Below are 22,073 nucleotides of genomic sequence, written 5' to 3'. Positions count from 1 at the left end.
CTAGGTTTAGGATCCCCTTAGTCCTGGAAAGAGTAAGCTTAGTTTAGCCTGGATGGAACCAGGTGTGAGTGTATTTCCCAATAAACAGCTTCATTATTGTTTCCTCAAGGACTCTTATCTGGGTCATTGTTTAATTTCCTGCTGGTTCTCCCATACAGCCTCCTTTGATTTAACATCACACAAGTAGCCTGAGGGGTATATGATATTTATAACAAACAAACAAAAACTACACTATTCCCTCATTCTTCACACTGACTTATTTTTCTTTTCCTCCTGATCACGAGAGTGGCAGCATGGGCGGTGTGTGAACCACAGGCTTAGTGAGGCTAGCCCCTGGCCCAGCCCACCCCTTTTGCTTGAGGCCCCCCAGAGCACCGGGCAGGTGGCGCATGGCCCCCCAGCCCTGGAAGCCTGGGCAGCATGGCCCCAGTGCTGCTCCCGCACAACCCTGGGTGTCCCCACACACCCCGAGTCTCCTGGAAGAGGAGCAGCCTGCCTGGGCTGGGGCCATCTAGTGGCAAGCAGGAGGGGGCCTCGGAGCAAAGCATGGGTGGGGCCATGCAGGGCTGTTTGGGGAGGCACAGCCTTCCCTTGCTTATGCTACCCGCCACCCATGAGTGGCAGCAAAGATAGTATGCACATTCTTACAAGAAAGTGGGCAAAACCCAATTTGTTATTAGTGGCAATGTCCAGACCCCTCTGCTATACATGAGGCTATCCTTTCATTTCTCTTTTGCTTATACTGTCTCTTTTCAGATGTTTCCACTTACTAGTCTCAGCATGACCCCAAAGAGCGTGGCAGGTGTTTGGTACATTGAGCCAACGAATATACATCAGACCTATGGCAACATCTGTTGCCTGTGGCAGTTGAGAAGATGGTGAAAACCTGGAAATTTTAATGTGGAATGATTTTCTTTAAAGGAAAACAATTATTCCAATTACTCCAAAACTAAAAGGCATGTGTGGCCAAAAAAAAAAAAAAAGACCACAAATAGTAAGGAGGAACACCAGGCGCAACAGCTCCTTCTCAGTCATAGGGGATCAAACTCAATTTGTCCCCTCCCCGCCCTGTCCAGTAGCTCTCTCAGAAGTGAAAGCATTGATGTTGAACATATAAAAGCAATACCAGTCTTCTGCTGCATGACAGCTAGGGGCTAGTTCAAGTCAAGAGGCATAGCATGAAATGGATGCCATGAAAAACAATTACCGAGCAAATCACCCATCTGAATAGGCTGGGAATAGAAGCCTTTCAGAGCTCATTTGTGAACTAATGTTACTATTAAAGAGGGTTTGAAGAACTGACCCCCAATTCTGTTGCTGCTGACATATATATATATATATATATATATATATATATATTTTAAATAGTATTCCACAGCTCTGAGGCTAGGAACAGAAAAAAAAGAGCGGAAACAAAGCCAGGAGGTTAATTTCTCATCATTATGGAAGGCGAACTGGTGGTGTATTGGTGAATTGGAACAGTAAGTCTGTCACACTACTTTGGGCAATAAATGAATAAACCTGCTCTGCTCTATCCAACTTCTCAAACTAGACATTGGGCTAGGTCAGAAACCCAGGTACAAATACCTCTGATCCTTATGGAAGTTTGGATGTGGATCATTCAAGCCCATCTCTTCACTGGGACTTTACTCTCTGAGTTGGTAAAACCGAATAAGGATCATTTGCTTTGGCCCTTAGTGGATACACACAACCCCTCCAACATTCTGATAATACTCTTAAAGTTATGTGCACAAACAGTAATTTGAAATTCTACCTTTACTCCTAAAATTAAACAGTTCCAAAATGTCTGGGAAGTTCTCCCAGTGGAGAAAGTAACCCATAAAACAAACAAAAAACCTCAGGCACTATTATGGAATCTGGACACCATTCACAAAGTGTTCTCTTAGTCATGGCCTTGCAAAAGACCCAGATACTCTGATCAATTTTTCCCTGGAATAGTTATAATATTGAACACATAAAAATCACTCTGCTGGTTGGTTAATGCATGTTTATCGCAAATGTGCACAGCCATTTCAAGAAACTGCTAATTACAGATGTAACATTAGATCTATTAAAAGCAGGGAGAGTAAAAGTTTAAATTGTTCTTACACAATGTAACTGCTATCCTTTAGGAAGATTATTTACATGTTATCAGTTATCATTGCACTGACTGATGCAATACTATAGTCAAATCATACAATAATACAACCAACAGTTTTGTAACTTTGTTTACATCTCTTCTGCACTGTAAAATATACAGAATAAAAATAAATAATCTGCTTCTGCTAGCCACTGATGTCAACGAAGTTTTACCCATTTAAAATTAGAGAGATCAGAATCTGGCCACAAAGTATGAATGACTCCAATAAATGAGGCAAAAGTCCTGGCAGAAAAATAGGATGTGATTAAAGTCTGTATCCTGATGCAGACATACAAGGGGGTCAAATTAAGGTTGCACATGTAACCTTAATTCTGGCATGTCCTAAATTTATGAGTGCTTGATTTTGCAACTTTAACATTTTTTAAACATAGTTTGCTTAATTTCCTAGGTTTTTAAACAAGCAAACTGGAAAAGTAGATATCCCATCATATGGAATTATATTGACATCCACAGGATTATCAGAAGGGTTGGAACTTTTAGACCCAGAGTACAGACTTTGATCTAATGGAGCAGTTGATAGCAGTAGTAGATTGTCATCTTATAAGTGGAGCAGCAGGGATGAGGCACGCTTTCCTAGTGGGTTTCACATATATTTGCTGACAGCAGAGGAATGATGAGAGTCAGGAATCTTGGGTTCCATTCCAGGTTCTGGAGGAGAGTGTAATTTAGTAGTCATAGATCCTTTCTGCCTCATCCCTTCCAAACTGTCCCTTTCCTAGTCCTCTCTCTCCTCCACTCTCAACTCAGTTCTAGTCCTCTCATCTATCAAATCCCCATCTCCATCCCGGTACAGTTCTAGTCTCAGCCCTTGCCCCTTCCTAGAAAAGCTCCCTTTCACTGTTTAGCCAGTCACAGTCTTCCCCTGCTTCTCCTATAGTCCCTTTGCCCAACTAGTTTTTGTCCCAATCTACTTCTTTTGCCATCCCAGTCTGATTCTCAAAAAGAACAGGAGTACTTGTGGCACCTTAGAGACTAACAAATTTATTAGAGCATAAGTTTTCGTGGGCTACAGCCCACTTCATTGGATGCATAGAATGGAACATATAGTAAGAAGATATATACATACAGAGAACACGAAAAGGTGGAGTAAGAGGCTAATTAATTAAGATGAGCTATTGTCAGCAGGAGAAAAAAACTTTTGTAGTGATAATCAAGATGGCCCATTTAGACAGTTGACAAGAAGGTGTGAGGATACTTAACATGGGGAAATAGATTCAATATGTGTAATGACCCAGCCACTCCCAGTCTCTATTCAAACCCAAGTTAATGGTATCTAGTTTGCATATTAATTGAAACTCAGCAATTTCTCGTTGGACTCTGTTTTTGAAGCTTTCCTGTTGCAAAATTGCCACCTTTAAGTATGTTACTGAGTAGCCAGAGAGGTTGAAGTGTTCTCCTACTGGTTTTTGAAAGTTATGATTCCTGATGTCAGATTTGTGTCCATTTATTCTTTTGTGTAGAGACTGTCTGGTTTGGCCAATGTACGTGGCAGAGGTGCTTTGCTGGCACATGATGGCATATATCACATTGGTAGATGTTCAGGTGAACGAGCCCCTGATGGTGAGGCTAATGTGATTAGGTTAATGTGATTCTCATTTGCTTTGCATTTGAGTCTGGAGGTCTCATCCTCCAGGGAGCCACAGGGGGAACACTGAAAGAGTAGGAGACACAGTCAGGTCCAGTGCCATAGCAACTCCCACCTGATGAGCAGCAGTTGCAAGGAAATTTGTGCTCAACTCCTTCTGTCCCAGATTGGAGCATAGCCAGTGCAGTGAGAATTTTTGAATAATTTAGATGTCAAACTCTACTGAGCATGTGCGAACTGTGATTTTTCGAAGGCTCATAACTTGGCCCAACGTGGGCAGATTTTCACAGGAAACAGGAAGTCGCACAACAGGGCAACCCTCTGTCAAATTTCTAGTCCCTGCTCCAAAGCACAAGATTTTCTCAGTGAAATGGCTGTTATAGATATTTAACCATGGGCCAAAATGCATTTTTCATTAACTTCATTCTTAGAAGTGGCTGAACCATTTTCCTTGAAACTGAAGCAGACACCCGGCATGGAAAATGTCAGTCTAAATAGTTTAAGTTCGGTGAAGCAACTGAAAATAGTCTTATAATAGTTTGTGGTCGAGCAACCTTAAGTACAGGTGCTGTTACTAGCTCTACCTATATTAGTGTATGAATACTTTATTAGAAACAGAGTGGGAATGCTACCTTCTCATAGCCTATTTTACACATAAATCACAGAAGGGATTTGTATTTTGTCAAGGCTGATCATTAGGTTTTTGGCAATGGTATTAGTAGATAAATAAGTAACACTGCCAGGAATATTATCCCAGAGTGGACTAGTTAAGAATTTAATCTCTTAGGTGTAGATATTGACAGTGGCTATTTTATTGTTAAGTTTAATTCTAATTCATATATTTCCTATAGCTTTGAACAATTCCAACAAAAAACATTAATTTATATTCACAATTCCCTTGTCTCTCTAATTAGGCCATGATATTTTCTGCTCCAAGATTTATTTGTAGGGTTGACTCATATGATAACATTTTCAGAGAGAAATTAATTCAATAATGGTTCCCAAACTTATGTATTTTTAGACTACAAATTGTTTTTTTTGCCTGAAATATTAGTGGTTGCTTATTGCTCTTGTCCATAAAAAACAAACCAACCCTAACACTTTTCTGTCTCTTTATATTCTGACAATATTGGGATATGAAGAAATGTTTACAGTATTTGATCTCACTAGGTACATTTGCAATTGCATTAGTAAGGATTAAAACAAAACCTTTGGAAGAGATACAAACCTTAATAATTCAGGTGTGGGAGTTCCCTATGGGAAGATTATTCTGTAACTATCTACAACAGGGTTTCTTTCAACTTCTTCTAAAACACATGACATTGGTTACTCTAGGAAACCGGATACTGTACCAGATGAGCCACTGGTTTGCTCTGGTATGGCCGTCTGTGTGTATGTGGTGTGGGGAAGGTGTTGACAGATCTAAATGAAGACAGTACTGCTAATGACTCAGAAGGAAGGCTGAAATAGCCACTAGCGAGGGAATATCTTTCCCATGTACATGAAACTCCCGGTTGGAAAAAAACAAGGAAATAAGAGATATTGCTAAGATCATGGAAATGTTGCTCCATACACTGCTAGAATGCACTCATGATATACGGGACTGGTGGCATTCTGAACATACAAATAAATGTATTATATTTTATAAATCCCTTGTGCTGTGGCAACATTACACTGGACTAATTAATTACTACCTAATTTCCAAAGCGATTGTTCTTCTGTAAATTCAGAAAATTGAGAACAAGCAGTATACACTGGCACTGTAAAAATGGTCAGTATTTAATCAGAATGGACCAGATCCTAATACATTTTATCTTGTTTAGAATAATTTCAGATTAAAGGTTCCTAATATCTTGCTCACTGTTTTGAGGATTTACTCCCACACTCGCTCCCAGGTTTACTGCTTGTGAAAGCTAGTAATGAAGTTACAGGCATGGAGGGTATGTCTACACTGCGACAAAACACCATTGGGTAGCCTGTGTCAGCTGACTCAGGCTCATGGGGCTCAGGCTGTGGGGCTCTAAACTGCAGTGTAGATGTCTGGGCTCAGGCTGGATCCCAGGATCTGGGACCCTCCTCCCTCATGTGGTACCAGAGCCTGGGCTCCACCTGGAGCTGAGACATTGACACAGCAGTTTTAGAGGCCCACAACCAGAGCCTTGCGAGGCCGAGTCAGCTGGTGAGGGCCAGCTTAGGGTGTTTAATTGCAGCACAGACATACCTGGAGAGTGAACTTTTCTCCTTAGTCACAGGACAGGGTCAGCACTGGCAGCAGCAGGGCTAGCTTCCTCACTAGCCTGGCTAGCAAACAGATTTAGGAGGAAGAAAGTGGGTCATTCTGTTTCACTAACATGACATCATTGGCCTTTGCTGAGGGTTGTATTAGTGGCTATTGTGACAGAGACAAACCTCACATTTCATATAGGTCAAACAGCCTTCAGCTAATGACCACTTTGGATCTCTACTGACCTTGTATGAACAGTGACTTAAAGGTGAAAGGTTCCCTCTCTCCTGTTCGTATACCGAGCAACTGTTTCCCAGTTCCAAACGATTCCTTGGAACAAATTATCTGTGGGCTAGTCCTTATTTAATCATTACCTTCACTTATACAAATATATAAAAAGAATAATACCATTCCTGACTATTTAGCACTTCAGCTATCCCTAAGTGTGCTGGATCGACTTTTCTATATATACACCTATGCCCAAATTTGTTCAAGGAGTTGGAGCGAGACCGAAAGGTTTCAGATATAAAAAAAGGTGCTGATACCATAGCTCTTTCCTTTTTCAGAGACTTCTGTTCACAAGCCAGGTGGTTGGATTCAAGCACTATGTTGTCCAGTGGTCAGGCTTGTCCCCTGGGAAAGTTTTATGAGGCCTCATACAATAATAGGCCAGGCCTCACAGGTCATGAACACTTATTGGTACAAGCTTATTGTTGCACTCATGTAATTTACATTTAATTACAGACAATATTTGGATTTCTGCTTACTACAGTAATAAATGTAAATATAGATACTGACAAAGAATCTTTTTTTCCCAGGGAGCTCTATGCTGAATTTACAAGGGTCAATTAGTGGTACACACACTTGCATTAAGGCTATTTGATGAGACCCATTGGTTATTTGATGTTACACCACATACATAAGGGATTGTGGTTTGCTGACAGTCTCTCTGAAAGTGCCTTCTTTGCAAATTTCTGCAGTCGCCACATGTTTAGGTCAGCATCAATAAATAAAACAACAAGAGATTTGGATTTTCCAAGCTACTTATAAAAGGTGGTGGTGACAAATCTCTCCCATCTGTGAACAGGGACAAGGGGAGAGAATTCAGGTCAGCTGCATACTGCAGAGTGTTTTCAAGAAGCTGAAATACACGTTTTATGGGATGTACATAAAAGCCAAGGCAAACTGCATTACAGTCTGCATAGTAACGGTGGGCTTCTAATGACGCATTCCAAACAGGCAAAAGATAGAGCCAGTAGGCATCACTGTGCCATGACATTACCTTTCCTATCCTATGGCACCTGCTGTTTATGCAGAACTAAGTCTACAATTGGGAATAACCCCAACTCGACATTTGAAGATCAACAAGAAAAAGCAGTGACCTCTAAGTGCAGAGAACAAGCTTTGGTTTGCACAATTGATCTAAGCAGGAATTACTTTGATTAGAAGCAGGGGTAATCCTTGACAGGTTCAATCAAAGTAAACCCTGACTTGCTCCTGATCACACTGATGGGTCAGCACCAGTGCAGCTAGGCCAATTGATGGTCACTAATGGAAGAATCGGGGATATTACCGAGTGCAGACAAGGTTTAAGATTAAATGTAAAGCAACTATTTAGCTTCTAGCTTTATGTTTGTGAAGCTGTTGTGTGCCTGTACACAGGAGAATTGAAGAATAGCTCTACAGGAAAATGCTGAATCCCATACCTCTCAGATGATAGCCCAAAGCAGCAGAAACACTGCAGTTCCTCTGTGAATGAACTGGGTCATATGCGCAGGGTATAATTGCCTGGTGAAGGTGGAACAGGGGATTGTCCAGTCAACCTCCAATATCCAGAGCCACAGGCTTTTGTCATCCTCTAAATAAATGTGCAGGAGCCCCAACTGCTACAATAGCTCAGATAGCTGCAAAGAATGGCTAAGCAGTTGAGTTGAGAGAATTACTTTAGATTTAGAGTCAATGTTGGGGTTGTTGTTGGAGCTTGAGTCAAGTACATAGGTGCTGGAACTAGGGGTGCTGGGGTGTGGCTGCACCCCCTGACTTGAAGTGGTTTCCATCATATATAGGTTTACAGTTTGGTTCAATGGCTCTCAGTATCCCCCAATATAAAAATTGTTCCAGCACCCCTGGTCAAATACCACCAGTCCCAACCAAATTTCATCCCTAAAGCTGAAGACAAGTTTTGCAACACAGGGCGCTATCATAGTGCAAAAATGTCCCATGTTTCATATTGTCCTTACAGGCATGTGTAGCATGTTACAAAATGTCCCTTTTTTTGTAATTTAGATCTTCATTCAGGATTTCTCCACACAGCAGCATCATCTCACACATAGGCAAACCTTTAGGCTTAGCCTTTGCTGATCTGCTTCATGCAGTACTTTTGGTTAGAGATAAAATATACAGCCTTGGGACTGGACTATAGTTCTCTTCCTGGTTCCTCCCCACTTACTTTTAAACTGAATCAACTCCAACATAGTTCTCTGACATTTTTTATATCTGTTTGAGATTTTTTTTGTCATTAACAAAATAGTGACCACCCCACCACAGTCACACATCCCCCACTTTCCCTTCTTTATAGTACAGAGCAAAGATAAGCTGCATAGAAGTTATTGGGTTAATTTTCTCCAATTTTCCTGTTAGGATGTTTGCACAATTCTCTTTCTCTCCCCTTCCTAGTTGGTTCTAGGTGGTATGTTTGCTTTAACATGTATTCGCCAGCTAATATGTATCCTGTAACCATTGGCTCCCACTCTGGTGTAGTGTAAAATCCCACCAATCTAGATTGATTTTTTTTTTTTTTGCTTTTTAATGATACCAGTTAATTTTTATTATGGTGTGTCTTACAAACTACAGACACACAGAGCAATTACTTCCATGGCCACTGAAATGCATCTGTCTCGAGGGAACACTGAAGATGATACTGGCCAGCTCAACAATGCAAAAGAGGAAATCAGAACAACACATATCTGAATTGACATAGCAAGAGGGAATTATAGTTTGGCAGAATGCAATTATCCAAACTGGAATGTTGCTAGGACAAAAGAGCTAAAACATTCCAGAAAGACCACCATTTACTATTAATGATGGGTGAAAGTAATATGTTTCAGAGAGTTAACTTTGTTGTCAATGAGATGGGTTTTTTATGACCATCTTTCCTGAGAAGATAATACTAATGCAGTGTTTAGGAGCATCTGATCACTCTTTGAAACTGATTTTAATGTTAAAATGTCATTATCTATTCACATTTGGGTTATTTCATTTACTCCCAACAGTAATTGGTGTTTTGCTAAATCACAAATTACTGAATTAGCAAATAATGATTGTCTTAAATCAGATCACCAATGAAAGTTAAGATTGAAGAGTGGAAATTTCAAAGTTCTACTGATATGAACAATAGGCTGGTGTGGTGATTTTAGTCTTCAGGTTTGGACTGAACAATTAGGCTCCCTACCTGTGATCAGATCCACATGGACAGTCCTCTGAGCCCACGTGGAGCCATATAGACTTCTCTGGGGCTGCACAGGGTGTAAGATTGCACCTGAGCAAATCTAATTGCAGAATCTGGACCTTAGAATTCCTAACATTGTTATTAATATGCAACATTTATACATAGCACCTTCGTTGTGCATTGTACTACAAAGAGAGGTTAGAGAGTTCCTGCCCTAAGGAAGCTAAAACCTAAATATCACATATTGTGCTTCACTCTAGCATGGCATGCATATTATTTTGAAAGGGATGTTATTTTGTGTGACATGTTGTAGCAGTTGCTCAGTCTCAATCACACTGTAAGGACTGCAAAATGTCTACTGCTTTAATCCCTTGTTTTCACATGCTCATAACTTTCTCAAACAAACCTTGGTGCTAAAACTGGCTACGGGTAGTCTAGGATGAAAGCGTGACTTTTATTTGATAGGCAGTGTCTTTTTTGTCATCAGTTTATAAAGGTTCTAGTCCTGCAGTGCTTAGTCAGGCAAAATTCCCAGTGAAATCAATGAGTATTCAGTGAAGAACTTTAGGGGAGTTGTGCCTGCATATGTACTGGGTCTTCTGCTCTTTGCACAACACATGTAATATGAAAGAACCATAGTGGCACACAGATAACTGTTTAACAACGTACATGACACACATGGTCTGGATTCCTAGGAAAGAAAGGGTGTCCAGTGGAGAAAGCTCTAGTCTAAGATTTGAGAGACCTAGGATTATGTCCCTACTTTGCTATAGATGTCCCGTGTGACCTTTGGCAAGTCACTTAACCTCCCTGTGCCTCAGTTCCCCATATGTAAAATAGAAATACAAGTACTTCCTACCTCACGGGTGGTGTAAGAATAAACAGGTTAAAATTGTGAGGTGCTCAGATACTGTAATAATGGAGGTCAGATAAGTACCTTGGATATCGAGCGATATATATACCCAGCAAAACACCCTTTCTGCTGCTCCGGCAGGGTTCTTGTGACTTCAGAAACAGACAGTGAGGGCCACTAGAAGGCTCACAAAGCATACTACCCAATTCCAATACACTGCAGTAATGGATGAAAAATGAACTGCATGACTGGACCCATAGTGACTGGTGATGGAGTTTTCTTGGCTTGGCTCTGGACAAATTCTGTTGGAAAAGTTTAGGACTGGCTTACATGGAAACTAAAAGATCTTTCCCATCTTCTGTGCTCACATTGTCTTATTCCTGTGTCACTGAAGGGCAATAGTTACACCATCATAACTGTATTATACTGCCAGAGAGCTAAGAGAAAAAATAAACAGTCTCAGAAGAATATTCTTTCTATGCAGGTAATTTGTTCAGCATCTTAATAATATACGGAGAGCTCTTTTTCCTCAGCAGTGTAAAAGTCTGCCTTTTGGAGGCTCCACAATTCTGTCTTTAAAATGCTAAGAGCAAATTCTAAGAGTTACAATAAATAAAAAACTTTTCATAGTATCCCTAGGTGCAGAGGTCTTTCTACTTCATAATACTCTGGTAATAGGCATAGTGATTTTATTTGCATAAAACCCAGATCCTCTTTGACTGTAGCTTGTTTTTATTAAGTTGTTCAAATTATATTACTTTTCATACTATCATGTATGGGTTGGGTTTTTTTATTTTCTTCACAAACATTTGTTTGATTTTTTGTCATGAAATAATCTATTTGTATAACACATTTAGCCTGGGTACCCCCCCTCCCACCGCCACACACACAGAGTGGGAGATTGAGAGAATGTAAAAACATTTCTTCTTATAAAATATTACTAGGACAGTTCAGTTGACAACCAAAGTAGAGGTAAATAGAACGGGAGTGTCTGATGTCAACTAGGGAACTAAGTGTCTCCACTGATAATGGGAAGTGCCAGTAGGACTGACAGTAGAAATAGGATTACCCCAACTCCATGGAAAACATAAAATGAGTCAACTTCAAAGTACAGTAGGGTATTGTTAAAAAAAGTTAGTGTAAAAAACAAACACACACCACCCTAAAGAAATCCAACCCTGTCTTCTTACGGATGACCATTTTTAGGTTGCCCCTTTGAAGGTTCATTGTGGGGAGAGAACAAAGAACAGCCATACTGGGTCAGTCCAAAGGTCCTTCTAGCCCAGTATCCTGTCTTCCGACAGTGGCCAATGCCAGGTGCCCCAGAGGGAACAAATAGAACAGGTACTCATCTAGTGATCCATCCCCTGTCGCCCATTCCCAGCTTCTGGCAAACAGAAGCTAGGGACACCATCCCTGCCCATCCTGGCTAATAGCCATTGATGGAGCGATCCTCCATGAATTTATCTAGTTCTTTTTGAACCCTGTTATAGTCTTGGCCTTCACAACGTCCTTTGGCAAGGAGTTCCACAGACTGACTGTGCGTTGTGTGAAAAAATACTTTCTTCTGTTTGTTTTAAACCTGCTGCCTATTAATTTCATTTGATGATCCCTAGTTCTTGTGCTATGAGAAGGAGTAAATAACACTTCCTTCTTTACTTTCTCCACACCAGTCATGATTTTATAGACCCCTATCATACCCTCCCCCCTGTCTAAGATGAAAAGTCCCAGTCTTATTAATCTCTCCTTATAATTAATCTCTCCTCTGAGAGGACACGGAGAGTTCCCCTGTCTGTCTCCCTGTTCCTCTCATACAAGATATAGCTATAATTTGTCTACAAGTGCTGGGAAGCAGAACTGGGGACTGGTGGAGGCTAAGGCTGCTGCAAGTACTTGCTAGATAAGTGTGTCTGTAAGGCCATGGCACAGTCAGGGGCTCCTGCTTTGTGTGCCATCAACCTCCAGCAGGACTGTGGTTAGGGAATGAAGGTTTTTGTTTTGTTTTGTTTTCTAAAAAGGTATAGCAAGTGCTTCTACTCACTGCCATCCCTAAGGGCTCATGCAAGCTAAGAAAGTCCAGAGACAGTCTAAGTCAGTGTAAGGGACCCCTTGAGGACAATGGAAATAAATGTATGTTACACCAATTTAAGACACCCTCTCAGGTCAGACTCCCTTAGATTCAAACGGATAAATTCAGAAATGACGTGCATAGTCAACCCCTTATACCACCTTAGAGAAGCTTATACCTGCACTAGAGTCTACATAAGTATATATCTTTTACACAGAGAGGCTGTAAAAAAGTCTAAGGCACAAATTAACAAACCTTCACTCCACTTTAACTTACACCTCCTTAAACCTTCTCCAGCTCCTCAGCTGGTACAGGAATCCCTCATATGGCAATAAATTGCCATAGCAGCTCTTATGGCAACCTCCATCCTGGCCACCAACATAAGGATTGTGGACAGAGATTTATTAACTACTGCTGTAGAAAATGCCGTTGGGACCAATGGCAGCTGGGGCAAATTAGACATGCTGGAGGTCAGAGCAGCATCCTGATGGGGCCAGGATTGTGGAGACATAAACACTGGTGAAAAACATCACTGCACCACCCTTCCCCTTCCAAACATCCCCACTTGCAGGAGTGCTGAGTTCTCTTCAACTACAGTTGAGGTTCTGGCCAGATATCTGAATCTGGCTCAGTTCCTCTCTATATACTGTATCGGTGCTATATAGTTGCTCTCCACTCCTTTTCCAGCTCTATCATGGCTCACAGCACCAAAATCTGTGTCTTAGCGTATTACATTTCATTTAGTGGCACACAGTAGCAAGAAAGTGGCACTGATATTCAGCACATAAGCTATTTTAGTATTATACTTTATGGTTCTCTATGCATTTTTCCTACTGTTAGACCCATAGAGCAATACAGGTATTGGGTATTAAGCTGGATCCTATTCTGACTCATGTATCAACAGGATTTTTAGCCACAAGAAGTTCTGATTGAAGAAACGTTATTAATACTGATGTAAAAGGCAGAGAGCACAGAGTTTACAAATCTCAAAACAATTTCTCCAAGTATCAGCACTATAGATTTGACATGGAAGTGACTGAGAGAATAAATTTGGAACTTAATTTTTTACAGACACGTTTCAGGATGTAACTGCCCTCTTGAAAACACTATAGGAAATCTATCATAGGCTGAATGATGGCATCAAGATGCTAGGTCATTTGGGCTTGTTATGGCTGCGAATATTAAGGATGCAGGTCCTTAGTTCAAATTTAACCTAGATTAAAATCATTCCATCAGACTCATTAGCAAACAGTTGAAGGCTTTTTGGAAGCTGAAGTGAAATTATTCCAGTGAAAATTATTCCAGTGAAATTATTCCAGTTCCCAATGGGCAGATACTCAACACATACAGAAAGCAGCACACCACAATGGGCACTAATTGAAATACTTGTTGGCAGACTCCTCCAGGAGTTAAAGGTCAAAATACAAACAGACACTGAATTACTTTCTCACCACCACAGATGGTATGTCTCTGGGACAGGGCTCAGGGCACATTGGTGGGGCAGCATGGGGAAGCTTGCATAGTCTCCATGCCTTTGGTGTGGATGAATCAAGAGTGTCAACCTCCAAGGCTATTGCTAAAAATTGACAAACACAAAATGAACGTTAAAAAAAATCCATAATTTCGAGTCTTTCCTGTCCCTCCAGTTGTATTAACTGAGATAGAATATAGGGGCCGCAAAGAGTCAAAGGCATGACAGCAATCTGTCATGGTCCAATATTAAACGCTGTTAAACAAGGTTGAGTGCTTAGTAGACAAAGACCTCAGCTTGCTTAGTACCATGGCAAGAAACACCCATTAAAAATCTTTTAAGCCTTTTATTAAGGGTACAGGAAAAAACAAAAATCCACACACACAAACCCAGAACAGTGAAAGTATTTGAAATGTAAAGTCTTCTTTAAGGCTTTCACTTCTTTAAGGCTTTCACTGTTCCCTTTCCATTTAGCTGTAGAGAGATTTTAGAAGGCAAACCCCCTGTCTGACAGTCCTTTAGGTGGTATTAAACATGGTAATAACTGTTCTTTTGGGGAAAAGAGAAAAGGTGGCGGAAATGATGGGCTGGAGCTGTTGGTGCTCAAGTCCTATCTTGTTTCCTAGAAGGTAGAATAAGACAAACTCACTCAGAAGGGGAGAGAAAAGAATACCAAGGTTAGAAAATGCAGCTTGTCTCTGGTGTTGACTCTCACTTGCTACCTCACTGCTGGAGAAACACAGCCACAGCACATGGCCATATTAGCAACTGAGACTTGTGCCAGCATTGGGTTGGTTAAGGCATTGTTTTTAGATACCTTTCTGGTCACAGTCCCACAGCAGTGTTGCAAATATGAACTCTTGGTTGGGTAAGCCATACTGAAGAGAAGGTAAAAAGGAGAAGGATAGGAGAAAGCAGAAATAAGGTGGGGGAAGGAAAAGGACACACAAGAGGTGTATGTGAAAGTCTCATATCAAAGTTGGATTTGGGATTTAGCTGGAGCTTATGGATGTGGTAATTGTTATCTAGGACTCCCACACTGACTTGGTCTGGTCAGGATCCCTCTCAATATTAGGACAAAGAAGGTCCAAAGGTGTTATGGCATATCCTGGGGTCCCAGCAGATGGTGGTTGTGTCAGCCATGATGAGGAAACTTGCTCCTTCCTGTTCTCCTATCTTTCAGTCAACCAGCATTTTCATCTGTCCGTTCAGTAGTTTTCCTCCAAAAGTCTCTCATGAAAGACACAAAAAGGAAGTGATGGGTGCAATAGCCCATGCCCTCATTATTTTGTTCACAATTAGGCCTAACTCCTGACACACCAATTTTGGATCATTGATTTCCAGTCCTACATGTCTCTTGTTTTTGAGACATGATCTGGACACTGTCCTTGAATTATATCAGTAGGCCTTGTAGGTAAGACTAATTCAGTCGGTCTTCCTTTTGTACCTTTTCCCATCAATATTTATAGATTATAATGCTTTATAAATTTTTCCACAGTTAGGCTCACAACTGGGGTAAATTTGTAGGTTCAGTTGTTACAACACCCCTAAAGTCCCTGCGTTACTTGTATCCTACTAAATTTAAACCAGCTATGCCAGTAGAATTCTGCATGGTGGACATGATAGTTCCATTTCCAGAGATCTTTCTGCTCATACAACCCCTAAAGCCCCAGAGATGGAATAGCAAATTAGCATTAGCATTATTTATTATTTGTTAAACAGTGTTTTTCCCGCGTACAAGATACATAAGAAAACATGCTACTTGCCCCACAAATTTTATATTCTGAGGCCCCAAACCTGCCATCTCATCCATGACCCCTACACCCATTGATTTAATTGTGTATAAGTTTCTGCATGCATGGATCAATCTGCAGGATAAGGGCCTAAATAGAGAGCCAGCATTAATCAGACACTGGCATTAGTAGAACCAAAGCAAGGTTCATATTAGGGTATTCTGTCAATGTAAAATTTTCAGTGATGCTTAAGTGATTTAGGAGTCTGTTCCATTTTCAAAAGCAATTTAGGCCTAATTCCCAATGACAGTCAATGGTATCTGAAATTTGAAATCACATATGTCCCATTTTCAAAAGTGACTTAGGAGCCTACGTGCTTTTGAAAATTGCAGCCAAAAGCCTTATTTCAGTATGACCGTGTCCAGCCCTTTAGTCATTATTATGAACAACTCCTCTCCCATGTCCCTTGCCAAGAACTATTAAAATGAAGACTCAATTCTTTGGGGTTTTCCCAGGGAGACGAACAGCAACACAGTACTTAATATATTAATATCTAATCACTGAAATGTTAAGTTCTTGAGATTTTACCCTTCATTTTATTTTTCTTTTAAAGCTACATAAAAACGGAGATACATTATACATTTATAGGTCATGAAAGAATTTAATTTTTAATGCAGTCCCATTATCTACATTTTCTCTGATCACTGACACCAGCATTACTGGTTTATTGGCCTCTTCCTCATAATTTTACCTCATGGAAATATTACATTGCTTAAGTACTCACATGCTGATTGTTTTCAGTTCAGTTCTTTAACCCTAGTTATTTATTTTATTAAATTTCAAAAACTCAGATGTGAATCCATGTTATAAAATGCCTTATTTTTGTGGGTGCTTGACGCCAGCTGGTGTAGATAAAGTGAAGGAACATTAAATACAAATAAACTCCATATTCTGGTCTTGAACTGAGAGAAAGCAAGCAATTTTAGAAGTTCAAATTTGCCCTAAAATACTGTCCCTCAATAAAACTCCATGTGTACAGCTTGATTTTTGTCACATCTGCCACAGAGCCCTGGATTACATGGTGTATGCAAGGGATTGGGGTTTGTTTGTATAATTATTATTGTTAACTATCCAAGATTTGTGACACTTGGGGATTTTTGTGCATGGCTGGGTGGCCGGCTATGATGCTAAACAATTGTAAAGCTCAATTGAAAGCTGAACATTGGAGACTAATAGGGGCAAGTCTGCAAGCTGGTGTAAATTGTCACAGCATTGAAGCAGGTGCTAAGCAGTAAAACTGCAGTAATACAAAGATGACAACCAGGGAATTTCCAGATGTTGTAATTCCCTAAGTGCCGGTGAAAGCCTCCTGACACTCACGTTTTGTTGTGTTTTTTTTTAAAGTGGGGATTGAGGAATTAAAATTGCTTTGGGTACCTTCCAGTACCTGTGAATGTTGATTGTTTAAATTCTATTTGTCATCAATCCTTAAATCTACCATAAGAAAAAAAATCATACCCTTTCTAATGCATCTAGGTTACGATGGATAAAGGGACAGGACCCAAAATGTTATAGAACTACATTAATCTATGGAAAATGCTGCAACAACATTTATGTGAATAGTTACTTAAATTTCTCAGTGAATTAATTTCAGCCAAGCTAGTGTCCCTTTTTGTTCACTTTCCAGGGAGCTCAGGGCAATTGAATGTTACCAACTTGAACCATCATGGAAAGTGAATTTCAAATGCACAATTATTTAAAGAAACCATATAAGAAATTTCAATGTATACCCTAGAAATGATTGAACCTTTATTGAATCTGGAAACAGGAAACACTACGTGACTTTTCTGAGCAACCACAATTAACCAACAGAGAGACACAATACTGAATATTCACAGAGAAATGTTGTGGTGAGCCATCCACAGCGTTTTTTAAAAATTGGGACAAACCCATCACTGATTTCTTTCAAATAATGAAACTATTCTAGGACATCATGATTTGCCCACAGTTATTCCAAGAGTGGAGAGAGAAAAAATTCGCTGGATAAATTGTTCACTTCCAATTGCAAAGTCAGCTCTAATATACACAGACTGCATGATGGAGTAGTATAACAGTTGTATCAACCCGAGTCTGGGGAGTGTGCTACGAGTGAGTCATGCATCATATGGGCCATCCTTTTCTCTGTTTGGCTACCACACCTCTTAACTTAAGATTTCTTCCAACCTTCCTTCTGCTGTCTTTGTAGAAGGAAGGCTGGGGTGCGCAGAATTTTTTGGGGGGCGGGGGGGGGGGGAAGAGTGGGCAAAAAGTAGGCAGTAATTAGGAAACGGAATGTGATAGTGAAGGGCCACTACCCTCCTAAACCAGGCACAAGACGTTCTGCCTGTCTCCCATCCAGAGACACCATGTTTAAAGAAAAGACTCCAACAGGGATTTCAGTATCTCTGCATAAAGCTCACTTTGGCACAAACAAAACCAGCTGCAGCTCCCTAGCAACCCCATTCAAGTTGATAAACACCTCTGTGGGTTCTCCAGCTACTTTGATAAGCCTTACTGGTTGCCAGTACCCTGTCACATCTTCTGTCCCTGGCTACAGTCAGAACAAATGGTTTGCTTGCTTCTTAGAGATTGTGAGACTTGCTATAGTAGCCAAACCATCAAGAAATCCTACTGTGATCATCCTGGTGCCAACTGCTGGGAATGGACCCTGCTGTTCAGATTCATGTAACCCACATGTACTGAGTGCTGCAGGATTCAGTTACCTCTAGCTAATATCCTGAAAACAACTGAGTGCTTTTTAACATAAGGAAGGCCTTGAAAATATAAAAGTACCCCACTGGTAAAAATTATAATTTGCATGTCCATCTTACTGAACCAAATTTATTCAGGAATAAAAACAAAAGCACAGTACAATTTTCAAAAACCTTGTTTCCAAGATACAAATGGCAAAGGTTAAGTTATAATCCTTTTCCAACCGGGCTTTGTAATGGAAATCCAAGCCAACCACTCATTATAGCTGCTCTCTGGATGCTGACTCATTTAAGTATGACCATGCTTCCAGGCACCTCTACAGTAATGAGAGAACAGAAGGGATTTTCTGTGTATGAGATTATAAGCATGAAAACTAGATGCCATATCGAATAAACAGAAAAGTATTGTCTATCACAAAACCAATAACTTTCTGGAAGCTCGCAGTTTTGTACAATGTATGTGTTTGCAAAAGTAGAAGATAGCAGCTGGATGCCTTTCTGAACTGGAAAACAGAGTTCCACTAGTAAATAAATACCCATTTCTCATGGAAGTTTCTAGAAATGTACATTTTAGCTCAACACTTTCCATGCTACAAGGAGCTTCTCCCCCCCCCCCCCCCAAGAAGGGCTATCTCCATGTGATCCCTTCTGATTTGCATAGCACCAGATGGCATTATCCAGGCAAGGAAGGAATGACTGGACAAGAACATAAACAAGGGGTTGTGAAAGTCATATCCTCAGAGCAGTTTCAATGAGATGGGCCCCCAAACCCAATGTGGATCAGAATCCAAAGTTAGTGTGTGTTCAGATTTGATCTGTTTATCTAATTAAACTGAGTTTGGTCCAAGCCATTAAGTTCAGATCTGAATGTTGAAGCAAACTTGTTCCAGGTTTAACTGAGTTCAGCTACAGCAGCCTTGTTTGACTTCATCTCACATTCTGGCATATTGCACTATATTGGGAAACAAAGAAATAAATGTACATTGAAAAAGCATGTATCCAGGTTGGAATGGTATTTCCCCTCTGCCAGGGTTAAAAGCCATGAAATTCCCTCCCAACACAACAAGATACCTGGCATATAAGTAAGTGCTTAAAGGCATTTAAAGACTCCATCCCCCAAGGTGCAAAACTCTCCTCTAAATTTGCATTACCTATGGTTTCCTTGTTTTTACTGAAATCAATAGAGATATGTCAATTTACACCTACTGTCCAGTCAATTATTAGCCAGACAGACCCACAGCTTGTAATGGCAACACAAGCCTTACAACCCTTCAGAATATATCGGTTTCTTCTGCTGAACTTTCTCATGCTAGAATGGAAAACTGGGATCAGATGCTTAGACTTTTGATATTGTGAAGGAACAGTAGGAGATTTGTGGGAGCTTGGTACAACCCACTTGGAAAGCCAACATCCTCTTCTTTTTAAAGTTCATAAAGCATCTTTCATTTTCTATCTCTAAAAACTGACTTTGATTTTAAGAGGTTTAAATAAGGTAAATTATTAAATCATAATGTAGATTGATTGGGACTGTAATAAAAATTAATTAGCTGAGATATTGGATTAAGGAAACTGGCTACTGTGCATTGATGGAAGCTATCTTCCATGGGATATGTATTATACAATTTCTATGCACAGCAGGCAGCCCAAAATATATATTGGGGAAAAAAAACTTTATAAAAACCCTATAAAGTATTAAAATATTACTTTATAAAGTATTAAAAAGATTTAACTGCAGCAAACTGGACACATTTTAAAAAAGCTGCCAGAGCACATTTACAGTACATAACTGACTAGAATGGCTTAAAATGAGCATCTCAGATAAATAGCGGAGATTTTAAAAATAATTTATATATAAAACCATGTTGTGGTCTGTCAGGTATATAATATAGAACTTCTTAAAAAAATCAGTGGGGTAAATAATGTTTTATTACCTTCCCTTTTAAAAATAAATTTAAAAGGCTCTGGAAAATTAAACAATCACACTTAAATCACATTGAAAGGAGCATTAGGATCAACCTTGAGAAGAGCACATTCATACAAAGAGAAATGTACAAAGCATGGGTATGCATTCCCATAATTCTTTCAAAGCCTGTGTTTCTCCTTCGCAGCCCATCCTTTCCTCCTCATTGATTCTGCAGGGAAGTCATAATTGTGGGTTTACAATGTTCTGTTGTCATGGAATCTGTTATGGGGTGCACAAATAACTCCAGGACCAACTAATGGAACTCATGTGAACTTCGAGGACGAAGACATCAATAACTTTTGAAATTAGAAAAGATTAGAATATATGAATGGGAAAAGGTTTTTGGTTTGATTTATTGATACTTTTACTCTCCCCAACTCCATGGCATTTTTGTCCCGGACCAAAAATGGCTGGTTTCGGGGCCTTGCAGCTGCTTCTTTTATTTGATGAATTCATGTCATGGAGTCAAGTATGGGGCAATTTGTTTACTTATGTAAGCAGTGTCAGGATGAGCTCCACCCTGACATCTGGTGGTGAGGTGTGGCAAGTTGTGGAAAAGAACTTCAGGGGCTGATCTCATTTGCATAGGCACACCCACCACGCCTAGAATGAGACCATAGCTGCCCAAATGGTCACTTTGGCTGCTGTGGGATCCCCAGTGTCTCTGTTATTGGGGCAGGAAGAATAAATTGTTATTACCCTGATTATGGGAACTGTGCTTGGAACTGTACGTGGCCTTTTGTTATGATGGAGGGATTCACCATCAACTAAGTAGCACTCGCTAGGCAAGGGTCATGGGTTCCAAAACTGTGTGAATGGAGAGAGGCTGGGGACAAGTATTAATACTTGGTGGCATGGGCCCCTTGGTGAGGGCCTTACATGCTGATTGCACTTCCTCCTCTCTCCACTGTGGAATATCAGAGCTAATTTTGGTTTCATTAGAAGTCTGGTTATAGGCTGCTGAGCTCACTTTGGGCTGACAGTGCACCAGCACTGGGGCTCCCCTACTATAAGCTGAATTCACCTAAGAGCTGAAATCACTGAGTGTTGTGTTAAGTAGTGGGGGAGCCTGAAGATATATTGTGGAGCAGTTTGCGGGACGGCTGGTGAAGCAGTTTGACGCGGAGCAGTGTGTGGATGGCAGGAGCTGCTTGTGGGCCGTGGAGCTGAGTGAAGGAGTTCGTGGGGCGGCTGGCGGAGCGGAGCGCAGCTGAGCGAAGGAGTTCGTGGGGCGGCTGGTGGAGCGGAGCGGAGCGCAGCTGAGCGAAGGAGTTCGTGGGGCGGCTGGCGGAGCGGAGCGCAGCTGAGCGAAGGAGTTTGTGGGGCAGCTGGTGGAGCGGAGTGCAGCTGAGCGAAGGAGTTTTGTGGGGCGGCTGGCGGAGCGGAGCGCCGCTATGGAGCTATGGGGCGGTCAGCTTCAGATCACGTAAGGTGCCTCTTACCCCCGTCCCATTTCCACCCAGGTTGGGAGGTAAAGCTCCGCAGATAAACTTTCGAACTCTGGGGCTGCCCTGACCAGGGACAGAGACTTTTGGGGCATTGGACTTTTGGGACTTTGGGGTTGCTGGACTCAAGAACCAAAGGGAAAAGGGCATGCCCCAATTTGCCTGGGGTGGGGTTGTTTTTTGCTCATGGGTTGTGTTATGAATCCTGTTGGTGGTGTTTCCCCAACATAATGCCACATTGTTTCTCTCTGTTATTAAAAGACTTTTGCTACACTCAGACTATGTGCTTGCGAGAGGGGAAGTATTGCCTCTTGGAGGCGCCCAGCGGGGGTGGTATATATTTGTCCCAGGTCACTGGGTGGGGGCTCGAGC

Source organism: Lepidochelys olivacea (assembly GCF_965140295.1).
Source record: "Lepidochelys olivacea isolate rLepOli2 genome assembly, chromosome: 7".
Lineage (NCBI taxonomy): Eukaryota > Metazoa > Chordata > Testudines > Cheloniidae > Lepidochelys > Lepidochelys olivacea.
The sequence above is the reverse complement of the archived record's forward strand: the minus strand, read 5'-3'. Positions refer to the sequence as shown.